At 40.3% G+C, this 12,225-nt stretch overlaps 3 long non-coding RNA genes across 3 annotated transcripts; 1 reads left to right on the top strand and 2 right to left on the bottom strand.

Moving 5' to 3' along the window:
- Nucleotides 1-7,070, top strand: LOC127643758 (uncharacterized). Its single transcript, XR_007970570.1, has 3 exons — nt 1-361; nt 4,481-4,528; nt 4,624-7,070. It is a non-coding gene; the product is annotated as an uncharacterized LOC127643758 (long non-coding RNA).
- Nucleotides 804-1,929, bottom strand: LOC127643757 (uncharacterized). The gene is made up of 3 exons (XR_007970569.1): nt 1,490-1,929; nt 1,207-1,395; nt 804-1,098 (listed from the first exon to the last, which is right to left on the bottom strand). It is a non-coding gene; the product is annotated as an uncharacterized LOC127643757 (long non-coding RNA).
- Nucleotides 7,071-7,163: 93 nt separating the features above from the next.
- LOC127643759 (uncharacterized) lies at nt 7,164-11,032 on the bottom strand. Its single transcript, XR_007970571.1, has 2 exons — nt 10,701-11,032; nt 7,164-9,676 (listed from the first exon to the last, which is right to left on the bottom strand). It is a non-coding gene; the product is annotated as an uncharacterized LOC127643759 (long non-coding RNA).
- Between the last annotated feature and the right edge of the window lie 1,193 nt (nt 11,033-12,225).

The following is a 12,225-nucleotide window of genomic DNA, read 5'->3' as shown; positions in this document are numbered from 1 at the left end:
CGCTGTTCACCACGGAGGTGCTGAGAAGTGACAATGCAAAGCTCACAGTCTATCAGTGCAAAAGAAGGAAAGTACTGTCCACACAGCTGTTGCCATCACAAGTGGCCAAAAGGATAAACCATTCGCCTTATTCACCTCGAACGTTCCACCGAGCCTGAGGGGTACACTTACCACTTCCGGTAGTTCTCACAACGCGATTTCTCTCAGTGCAATGGCACCTCACTGCTGTGTTCCCCGATGCACTTCATCACACAGGAAAAAGTCCAACAGAGGACAAACGTTTCACCGTTTCCCCAAAGATCCTGGACTACATCGACAATGGATAATAAACATCAGAAGGGATCCTGGTCGTAATTTTAAGGTAAGTTTTATTATATGTCTGGTGCTGTGAGGCTGAGCCGTCTAGCTTGTATCGCTAGAGATGGGCAGATCGAGGCTTCGTGAAGCAATGAAACAGTCGAAGCAAATGTGCCATTTTGTTTCGAGGCTTCGAATCAATCCGAAACCCGTCTCCACGGTGACACCTAGTGGTCACTTGCAGGTGTTGATCTGAAACAACCTTTACAAAGAGCTAATAAAAAAATGTGTTGGTTTTTTTTTTTTTTATTGTATTTTTGTAATATATGAAGCTTGTAACCTGTAGTCTCTTCACATTGCATAATGTGATTTTGGTCATGAAAAATGAATATTAATAAAAATAAATCAAGCCACAATGTCTCCCTTTCTTATAGATTTTTATTCAAAAATATTAATTTCTCTGCTGTTGAAGGACTCAGCCTACTTCTTTTTTACAGATAATTTCTCCAGCCTTTGAAAAAATTCTCTCACAAGGGACACTTGTTGCTGGCATACAAAGATATTTTTTAGCTAGGACATACAAATGAGGAAAGATTACTGCTCTCTCTTTCCAGTAAGTTAGAGGATCATGAGTTCTGGGCAAAAACGCATCGCTGAGGTATTTTTTCACTTCCACTGTGGCATCAGCTGTAGGATTGTGTATCATCTGGGTCTCACGGATACGATTGTCAAAATGTTCCCATAAACTGTCTTGTGTTTCAACTGGTGTTGATGATGGGCCTGATGTTGACATTTGTGGTTCTGAATTAAAAGAAAACGGCAATTAGTAACAAATCATAAACTGACAACACATATGAAGTATAAATTTCATGAATCACATTACATAAGATAACATAGACTGAAACTCACCAGGAGTTGTGTTTGAACGCATCAGTGAAGCACACTCCAGTGTGATGTGCTTTTCAGCATCCAGGGCTTTGGCAGGATTTCCAAAAGCCACATTTTTAAACCTTGGGTCCAGCAGTGTAGCCAGTGCCAAGGCTCTAAAAGTCTCGTACCCTCCACATCTGGAGTGCAGACCTTCTTGTAGATGTGAGCCTATGAGCCAACACAAGAGAAAACCATATTAATTAAAATAATGACAACAATATGAGAGTTATGGCCAATTACACGTATGGTCATAGTGTCCTACCTAATTGTACAGTTGATTCCTGCGTTGCATTTCCTTTTTCTGTGCAAGCTTGTGCTGCAACATCCTGTACAATGGTATGAGCTTTGAAGCAGACACTCTCTGTTCCTCTGACATCTCTGTTGTTGCTAGTTTGAATGGTTGAAGAAGTGTCAATGACTGTTGAATAATGTCATACTCAAGACTTGTCAGGGGAGCAGTATCACTGTTTAAATTGGCAAGTGCAGCAGCCACTGGCTCACGTTGCTCATACAAGCGTTGTAGCATGTCGAATGTGCTGTTCCATCTCGTTTCAACCTCCTGTATCATTTTCAGACTTGGTCTGCCCATCAAGCTCTGCATCTCCACAAGCTTGTCCTTTGCTTTGCAGCTGGATCTGAACAACCCCACTATCTTTCTGGCTTTCTGGCGAATTTCATTGATGACTGGGGTTTGATCCAGGGCCTTTTCACTATCAAATTCAAATTATGAGCAAAACATGGGACATGGCTGAAGGTTGAGTAGGAGCACTTAGGATCATGTTGGATGCATTGTCAGTCACCATGCAGTGAACTTTGGAGGTTATTCCCCACTCAGCCATTAGCAAGGCTTTAGCCTCCATGAGATGCTGGGCTGTGTGGGTTTGGTAAAACCTCCTTACACCCAGTAAAACAGTTGCCATTGTTGCCTCTGGTGTTATGTAATGGCATGTTACACCAAGATATCCATCCATATTAATGGAAGACCACATGTCAGCCGTAAGGCTAACAAATTCCGCCTTTTGTAGGTCCTCCATTGTCTTCTCCTTGGTTGTGTTGTACCTTTAAGCTGACCATTGTTTTAAGCACCTTCGGGATGGGAGGACATAGCTTGGATCAAGCTTGTTCACAAAGGCCCTGAAACCCTCATCCTCCACGATGGTGAAGGGCTGCAGATCCTTCACCACCATGTTCAGAAGAGCCTCATCCAATTCCCTCTGTCTGCCTTTTTAAAAGAGAAGATAAAACATACTTTCAGACAAATATATTGGAAAAATAGTAGCCTACCGTGAAAGTAGTCTACTGGTTCATTTGGAAACCTTCCTAAACAAAGTTATGTTATGAATATTTATGCTCAGTGTGCAGAGAAAGATAAAGTGCATTATAGAAATACAACAATTACAAAAAAACAAAATGATGTCTTGGCTGTAGATTGGGTACTCATATGTAGACATATAAAATGTATATTCACAAAGTATAATATTATATTGACAACATTTGTTTTTAAAGTGATTGGCAGTTGTGATTGGGATGTTAGGCATGTCTTAGTCCATGGCCTTTCTAAACAATGGCCCAACACTTAGTTATTATATTTCACTTATAATTAGCCTATATTTCAAACAATGCATACCTTGCTTAGATGGCCCAGCAGTGTCAGTAGCAGGCCTTGGTACAGGGGAACACTACCATCCTCTGCACCCTGCAGAATGGCAGGATGAATGCTCCTCAAATGGCGCATCATGGATGATGTATTGTTGCAGTAGGCGAGCTGCCGATCACAATACACACATCTCACTTTATTTGGGGTTTCCAAATGGAAATGCTCCCACACCACAGATGTACGGCATCTCTTCTGTGGAGCCTCCATTTCTATCTATCTATCTATCTATCTATCTATCTATCTATCTATCTATCTATCTATCTATCTATCTATATCTATCTATCTATGTATCTATATTATATGTAGCCTATCTATCTAATAATCTATATGTATCTATATATATATATATATATATATATATATATATATATATATATATATATATATATATATATATATATATTTCTATCAATGCATCTATTCATGTGTCACTATATGTACTCTGTGTGTCTCTAAGTCAATGTGTAAATGTAAATTAAATCCTAAATATAACTAAACAAATCGCACTATAAATGTCACTATATCACCAAAAATCCACTATCTCAAAACCAAACTCCTCTCACAAAAACCCACGATATGAAAATGCGTTGACAAAACTTTTATACTGTGTGATTGTGTGATTTGTTCCCGAACCGACCAATCAATGAAACCCTGATTCGGCGGAGCACTCCACCTGATGAAACACTTAGACGCTTCATTTAGCCGTTGTCACGTGACGTGGGTGTTTTGAATCACGCTTCGGATCAGTGTTTCGAATCATCTTTGCTTCGGGATCTCGCAAAGCTTCGGAACGTCTGTTTCGCGCCAGCCATCCTTATGTATCGCTAGCTAGGCTAGAACTAGCAAGTTTTAGTAGATAGATTAAGGCAGAGAGCCAGGTTGTTGAAATATACAGCCTAGTCCAAAATTAGTAGTATGTTATTAAAATCTACCACCACAGATTCACTAGTATAAGCATATTCTGAGTAGGGGTGGAACGGTACATGTATTCGTATTGAACCGAAACGGTACGGCCGTCACGGTTCGGTGCACGAATTTACACGGACAATACACGGTATAAAAATAAATAAAAAGCGGGGCGCGATCGAAGTGTGTGTGTGTGTGTGTGTGTGTGTGTGTGTGTGTGTGTGTGTGTGTGTGTGTGTGTGTGTGTGTGTGTGTGTGTGTGTGTGTGTGTGTGTGTGTGTGTGTGAGAGTGTGAGAGAGGCGCGGGCGCGATCGGTGTGTGGTATTTAGCTTCTAGTCACAAGCTAACCTAGGGGATACATCACATCAGTTTTCCTAGCTAGGAGGAGGATGTACAGGAGTCAGATTGAGTCTGATCAATACAATTATACATGTAAAAATGTTTATATGATTGCATTTTATTTTCTGATGCAGATAAACACATACACAAAAGTGTGCTCGGAGCATTTCCTCCCAGACTGCATTGTGAAAAGCAAGACTGGCATCACCAAGTTGAAACAGGGAGCTGTGCCAACTGTGTTTGCATGGAGTTCTGTCAGACCAGAGAGGAGGAGTGTTGTTAGAAGTTACTAGTGTGCAATGCATTTATTAACTGTGTAGTGACAGTATTTCTCTGTTGATGATTTCCAGTAATGTTTCCACGGAGCTCGATGATCGACATGGTGTGAATGTGTTGAGGTACATAAAAGATGTAATTGGTTACATGAATTGAGCATGAGTATCATTGTAAAACGCCTAATGTGTCCATCAATATGTTTCTCTTATACTTCCAGTGAAGAGACACCACCTCCGCACCCAGACCATGAATATGCTGCACTGCCTCCCTCACTTCAAGATCAACTTGAGGAAGCTCGCAAGACCATCGGTGATCAAGAACTTTTAATTTTAGAGCTTCAACAAAAACAGTTTTTGATTTCGAATTTTCAAGGTGACGATAAACAGATTTCATTTTATACAGGGTTCCCAGATTATGATACATTTAAAGCTGTGTTTATGGCCCTGCAACCTACTGCAGAAAATATGGTGGGATGGAGTCAGGCTCAGCGACTTAAACATACAAGTGGGGATGTACTTCGTCAAGGCTTTAGCGCCTCTAAATTGTCCACTATGGACCAGTTTTTTCTTTGTAGGTTGAGGCAGGGATTTCCTGAGCAGGATCTTGAAACCCGTTTCCATGTATCGCAGTCAACAGTAAGCAGGATCTGTGTGACCTGGGTCAATTTTTTGTATTTTATGTTGGGATCACTTCCAATGTGGCCTTCAAGGAAACCTGTGGATGAACTTATGCCAGATTGTTTTAAATGCACGTTCCCGGCTACTAGAGTTATATTGGATTGCACAGAAATTCATGTACAGAAACCTAGCTCCAAGGTACTTAACTCAGCGATTTATTCACACTACAAAGGTAACACCACATTTAAGGGCCTAATAGGCATTGCCCCCTCAGGTGAAGTGACTTTTGTCAGTGATTTATATACAGTAGGGCTGGGACAACGCGTAGACGTCATCGATGACGTCGACGCAAAAAATATGTAGACGCAAAATATGCGCGTCGATTCGTCAGACCCAAAACAAAGATGGTGGCGCCGGCAAGTAGTAGCAACACGAGTGGCTCCTCAGACTATCAGAAGTGCAAGGCGGCATGCACTCGTTCCTCTAAAGTATGGGAATTCTTTAATTTAAAAGGAAACAATTCCGTGATATGTCGTCTTTGCAAAATGGAGATGGCCTTCCATTCTAGCGCTACGGCAATGCACCAGCACCTTAAGAGGCGCCACCCGGTTGCAGCTGCAGATGACAGAGCACCGTAAGTTTTTTTTTCAACTCCCCACTTTGCACTCGATGTTGGAGTAGGCTATAGTACGTTGTCGACACCTAAAGTTTTCGCTTATAGCTATTAATAAAGCGCTTATAGCTATGAATGTCGTGAAAAATACATAGAGGACACAGACAACGCGCTGACAGACAGGACCAAGCAGGTAACATTTAATAAAGTCTCAACTTTCAAATTTGGTCATTCAAAGAAAATTAAACCATAAATAGGCCTACTATTTTGTGGCTCTTTAATGTGTCGTGACAGATTGCCTCAGTTAAAGCTGCTCGTGAACCGATCATCTTTTCCTTGGTTAATTAAATAGGCTAAACATGAATGTAGCCTACATCAGAAGGACTGTTGTTTTAACCACGGAAAGATGTCAGTACGGTAGCCTACAATCCATTATTCAAATTCAAATCCACCTACGTTAATCTTCTCTCTCCTGACTACTTTGTCGGACAAAAATGGAGTATTATGATTGATTGATCAGATCGCCTGTCAATCAAACTCCCGGCAAATGTTTTTTTTTTTTACATTTTATACACCCCACCCCCGATGAAACCGGTATTACCAGTGTTGTCACAAGTCGAATCGAAATCGAATCGGACTGAAAAAACTAATCGTTAGATTAATCGATGCATCGAAAATAATAATCGCTAGATTAATCGTTTAAAAAATAATCGTTTATCCCAGCCCTAATATACAGGTTCAATATCTGACAAAGAAATTACCAAAAAATCAGGTATCCTTTCTGTTCTCGAAGGAGATATGGTAATGGCCGATAAAGGCTTTCTCATCAAGGACCCTCTCGCTGAAATACAGTTCTCCCTTGTAATCCCTCCTTTTTTAGGCCCAAGTGGACACTTCACTGCAGACGAAGTACGAAAGACTCAAGCGATAGCAAGACTGCGAATTCATGTAGAGCGCGCTATTAGGCGGATTAAAGAGTACCATATTTTTGATAAAGTCTTACCCATGACACTGGTGGGCTCCGTTAACCAACTGTGGGCCGTCTGTGCCCTCTTAACTAATTTTCAAAGTCCTCTCTTTTAAAATTGTAATGTTAATGTAAATATCTACCAATGTTATATAAATCTCTACAACTGAAATCTTAAAATCTACAAATGTATTCAAACCTTGAATAGAAAGTTTTCATCTTTACGAATCTGAACAAAGCCTTAATCATTATTGTTCTTCTTTATGAATCTGTACAAAGCCTTAATCATTATTGTTCTTCTTTATGAATCTGTACAAAGCCTTAACCATCATTGTTCTTCTTTATGAATCTATACATATGTGAACTTGTATTGTTAACATAGCACCTTATCATGGTCAGTGTATCACAGGATCAGTCCCTATAATCACTTCTCATGCTCTTTACTTTTACATACCTGTGAGTGATTTGATTGTTTTACATGTATGTGTGTGTGTGTGTATGTATAATCTACTGGATGTGTATCTATCTAAAGAATAAAGTACAATTGTATTACACATGGATGATGTCCTTCATAACTTTATAATTTAATATACCGGAACCAGAACAGGTCGGAATATCAGAAAACATTAAAACAAACATTGACATAGGCACAATGGTCTAGGTTTGTAAAGGTAACCATGTACATAGAAGTATGGAAAAGGAACCGGAACAGGTCAGAACATTAGAAACAAACCATTTAAAAACATTAACAAAAGAACTATATATATAAACAGATTATCAGTGATGTATTACATGATTTTGTTACACAAGGAAGGCAGAAAGTGAGAGAAAAAGAATGTGTCCAATTTACATTTTATGTTCTCCCCAGAGTTTCCGCTAGAAAAAAATGGTGCCGGTCAGAGGTTTCGTTTTACGGACATTTTGATGATATGCCGGTCAAATATATCGCCTCTTAATTAGTCAAGTTGAGGAAAATTGGAGGCAGTCTATGTAACTTAAAAAATGACATAATCAGGCCGTATAGAATGCAACATATTATTATTAGCTTAACTTTCAAATAGACGGAAAAACTGTGAAAAAAAACTTTTTTACTGTGGTTTCACACACATTCACTTTTTGAAACATTGAGGCACGGATGTACCTAATACAAATAAATAAAACATCTCCAGTTAACTAGCAGATCATTCATTTAGTCCGTTATTAAATAAGAGATCTAGCGCTAAAATCTGTTGTTTTTGAAATCAAGCTGAGCGCTCGTGTCCGCTGCTATCAGTTGCATGGACGACGCGCTGCGCGAGTTGCGCAATCTTCACTAGGACGCGCGTTTCAATCTATCGCCTTTGCGGAGACTCTCTATTAATTCCGGTGAAATCACAAAATAAAATGCACACAAACGTGTCCCTGATTGATATAGACTGTAACCATGCACTGATGAACATAGGCTATTCAGTTTTGATGATAGAGAAAAAAAACTGCACGAATGCGCGGATTAGAAGCGCTGATCTATCTATAATGAGATGTTCCTGATTCACCATCGTCTGGCCTCTGAAAAAAGCTTTTAAAGCTAGTCTGCCTGGGCCTGGCCATATTTGAAACGTCTCACTCAATCGTTCGTTGTTTAGATATTGCAGCCGTTTTAGGCGTGCGCTTTATTTGAAATGCAGCATGCGATGTTGTTTCATAACTTTCAAACGATAGAGCCTGTTCCTTTATAACATAGCAAGAGATCGGTGTATTTTTGCTTTATACATTTTAGGCTTATTCTCAAATTCAGATTGTGTTAGGGGGACGGGATTATTAGGCAATTTTAATCGGACAATTTGACCGGAGAGATTTAATTCTGTCGGACATTTAATTTTTTTACCGGCCAATGTCCGGTAATTACGGACAACGGAAACCCTGGTTCTCCCACTCCTTTGGTTGGAAGTGCACCCGCTCCAAGTGATGGTCATCACTGCACTTCACAAAAAAAGTCACACCACTTCAACCCAGTGATGCCCATCTGCCCCATCACTTGAAAATAGTATTCATGTGTGGTCTTCAGGCTAGGCTACCATCAGCCTTGCAACGCAAGTACTTGCAATCTCTCACGCTCCCTTTGTTGGGGCACTTGATCGCCAGGAGGCCGTGCGTTGGTGAGGCACTGGGGTCAATCACTTTTCGGTCAGGTGAGGCACCTAGGTGTGGGGCGTGGTGGTTGATGACGAACCCACAGGGGAAGATCTCATAGCCAGTGAGGTCTTGATATTCGGCCGCAGCAACAGGCTCCAGTTCCAAGCCTCTCTTCATCACCTTAGTCTGCACTATTTTCTTTTTCAAATTGGCAGCTAATATGTTGTAGTCTGCCACCCTTGAACAAATCCTCTTGAAGGAAGAGGAGGTAAGACGTTGGCTCGAACTTTATGCCAGGTCTTGCTATGGCTCTGTTCCCTTGTCTCTATCTCCAGCTGTATTGCAACAGCCTGAGTGACCACCAGGCCACTATAGTAGCACGACTCAGTGTCATCCAGGACAGTGTAAAATGAGCATGGCTGTGATGGTAAGGGAAACAGGGGATCATCATTAACCCTGGAAGACTGTGTTGCGTGGTAGGTAAGCACAGATCCCTTTGGAAGGTCTCCAAAGTCAGTAGAGACAAGAGCAGCAGGCTGTTTTCTGTTCTCCAGCAGCTTGAACATCTGACTCTTGCTTTCTATTTGACTCAGGTTTCGGTGTAGGCTCTCTGTAAAGGCATTTGATGGAAGCGGGAGTGGCACAGGACAGTACAGGTTTGACATCACCCCTTCAGACGAGCGTTGCCTCTTTGGCGGATGTGCGTTGGTCACTGGTGGTTTTAGCTTTGAGACACTCACAGAGCTCACCGTTCTTGGACTGACACCCAGGGCCCTCGATGGAACGTGCCAGGCTTGAGGCAGTGACGTCTTGCTCGTTGTTGGGGGACAGATGTGTAGCCCATCTTGGTAAAGTGAGCGAGAGTGTAGAGCAGCCCGATGAGATGGTTGCACTGTCCCAAGCCAGCTTTGCAGTTGCACTGCGTCTCCCTTATAAATAGCTGCTCAAGTGACAGCTCCACCTGAAAAGATAATCAAAATTTAGACACTTGACACCTCAGAGTTGCTATTAACAAATATATTGCATACATATATATATATATATATATATATATATATATATATATATACATACATACACACATTTACATATACATATGCATACATACACACATACACTGAGTGTGCAATGAATTAGGTACATCTGGCATTTAAATGATCTGCCATGAAAATATTACAGCTACATGCTGGTAGTGGTAGGTTGTTTACAGCTGTGATACTTGCGAACACAACTTTAAAGATACCTAATATGTTGGGCACTCATTGTACAAAAAAGTCAGGGTTGTGGAAAAGCTCATATTAAGATTGAACAGTATGAATTCCATATGCCAATTTTAAACAGACAAGTGATTTGTAAGCTAATTACATTTTGAAGAACCTTCCTCAACCCTGGATAACTACACTGCTCCAAGAACTGAGCAACTCTTATCTTAACATGAATGTTAATACTTACCTTACCTTATCACTTACCTGATTTCATTACACTATCATTGTCAACACGCAATAGCAACATGCACCTAGCCCTGTCTGGCTTTGCTAATTTGAAACAAGATAATATTTGAGTAGATATCAATGAGGCTTATGTGATATTACATCAACTACAGATAACATGTTAATGAGATAAAATCAACATGATATTTTCAGTCAGGTAAAGGTACATTGTTGATATAAACTCATAATGAACATTTAGCAAGCTGGTTTAACTGTGGCACTGCTCTGCGAACTGAGCAGTTTGTCCACTTAGCACCTGTATGTTGTAAGGTGCCTCATTTTTCCACACCGAGGGAAAAGACCTAGCCTTCACAAATATGTGTGATGGGCTCTTATTGACTGTCGATTAAAGACAATTGTTAAATAAATGTTAAATAAAATCTAACATAGTACACAGAGTCAACAACTCCATATCACTTACAGCTTACTAATGTTAACTTACCCCTAGCTGCTACAAGCTAGCAGAAACTGAGGTAAATTAGCGTCCATTCATACCTTCAATGTCGTGGATAAATCCTTCGATCCAGTTACTGTATCCCTTAATTAACACAGCCCGGGGGATGTTGCAGTCGGTACTGGCCAACTGCTCCACATTTTGTTCTGTTAATTCGGGCAGACAGGAAAGATTGGTGGTCCACACTGGAGTTTCCATTGCTGGTGCTGCTGCGTCGGAGTCAAACTTCCGGGTTTGTGTACCTCTCAACGGCGTTCGAGTTTTCAAAATGGCCGCCAGGTGAATAAGGCGAATAGACAGTCACATACTACAACAGAACCAAGTTCGGAGAAGATGAGATCAAATGGCGAGTAAATACTCTGTGAAAGCACCCACATGTAGGTGGCCAGTGGCTGTGTTTTATAATATCCTTGACCTGGCTGCGATAAATGCTTCCATCATGTTCAAGAAATGCACACATGAGAGAATGTCACGGAGGAACTTCATAATGCGACATATGAATTCGCTACGGCCATATGAGAGCAAAAGCCAAACAGCTGACGGTGCGAGGACCCAGACAGGAGCCGCTGATGATGGAGAGGAGAAGGCAGTGCCAAGTGTGGAGAAACTGCAAGAAAAACAAAACTAAGGACACTTGTGACAAATGTCAAAAGGTAGTGTGTGGGAGCTGCACATGGAAGGTAGAGAGTACCTGTGTTGAGTAATCGATCCACAAGCGTCAGTGAATGATGTGCGGGGTTTGCACCCAAAACAACCAGATGCCTTGTTCAAGTGAGCCCACTTTTAGGCGAATTCGTTCATAATGATTTTACAGCATGATATTTTTGCTCACAGTAAAACAAATATTGCTTTCTAAAGTTTCTAGTTCGTTTTCCCAGTTTAGCGAATGTTCATATTCTTTATTAACCATTTTGGGTTAGGCCTATATGTGTTTCATACATGTCTAAGGTTTTTACTATACATTGAAATACACATTGGTGATGTTTTTATAAGCTATTGTATTGATTTGTTTTTATTTTACAAAGAAAATAATATAACATAAATAATCAAATTTGTATCTGTAATTACTACAATAGCAAGTTCTGTGATTGTTGATGAACTAAAACATTTTCACATTCATTAGAATTAAAATTTCATGTCCTGGTGTTTATTATTAGGCCTAATATAACAGATTAATTTATTCATGGATTTTGATTCCAGTGGTGGCCACATAGGATTTCCGATTCGTGTTGTCCTAACATTTCAATAACTCAAAGTTGTAAAGTCCAAAAGTCAGCATGTTTTGAAAAAAGATAGTAATAATTTTTTAGACTTTCAAAACCATTTTCACTGTGGTGAAAAAACTTGCTGGACACAAAGCGAGTCACGCAACTTCCGGGGCAGTCTAGCATCTATATATATATATATATATATATATATATATATATATATATATATATATATATATGTTTGTATCCACCTTATTCTGCTCTAAACAATGTGCGCTGCCATGACGACAATGCCTGTTGTCAACTTCCGGTTCGTAGCGATCGACCAGTAAGTTACTAGCAGCGAGAGAATGAGTTC

Source organism: Xyrauchen texanus, chromosome 5 (genome assembly GCF_025860055.1).
Source record: "Xyrauchen texanus isolate HMW12.3.18 chromosome 5, RBS_HiC_50CHRs, whole genome shotgun sequence".
NCBI classification, from domain to species: Eukaryota; Metazoa; Chordata; class Actinopteri; order Cypriniformes; family Catostomidae; genus Xyrauchen; species Xyrauchen texanus.
The sequence above is the reverse complement of the archived record's forward strand: the minus strand, read 5'-3'. Positions and strand labels throughout refer to the sequence as shown.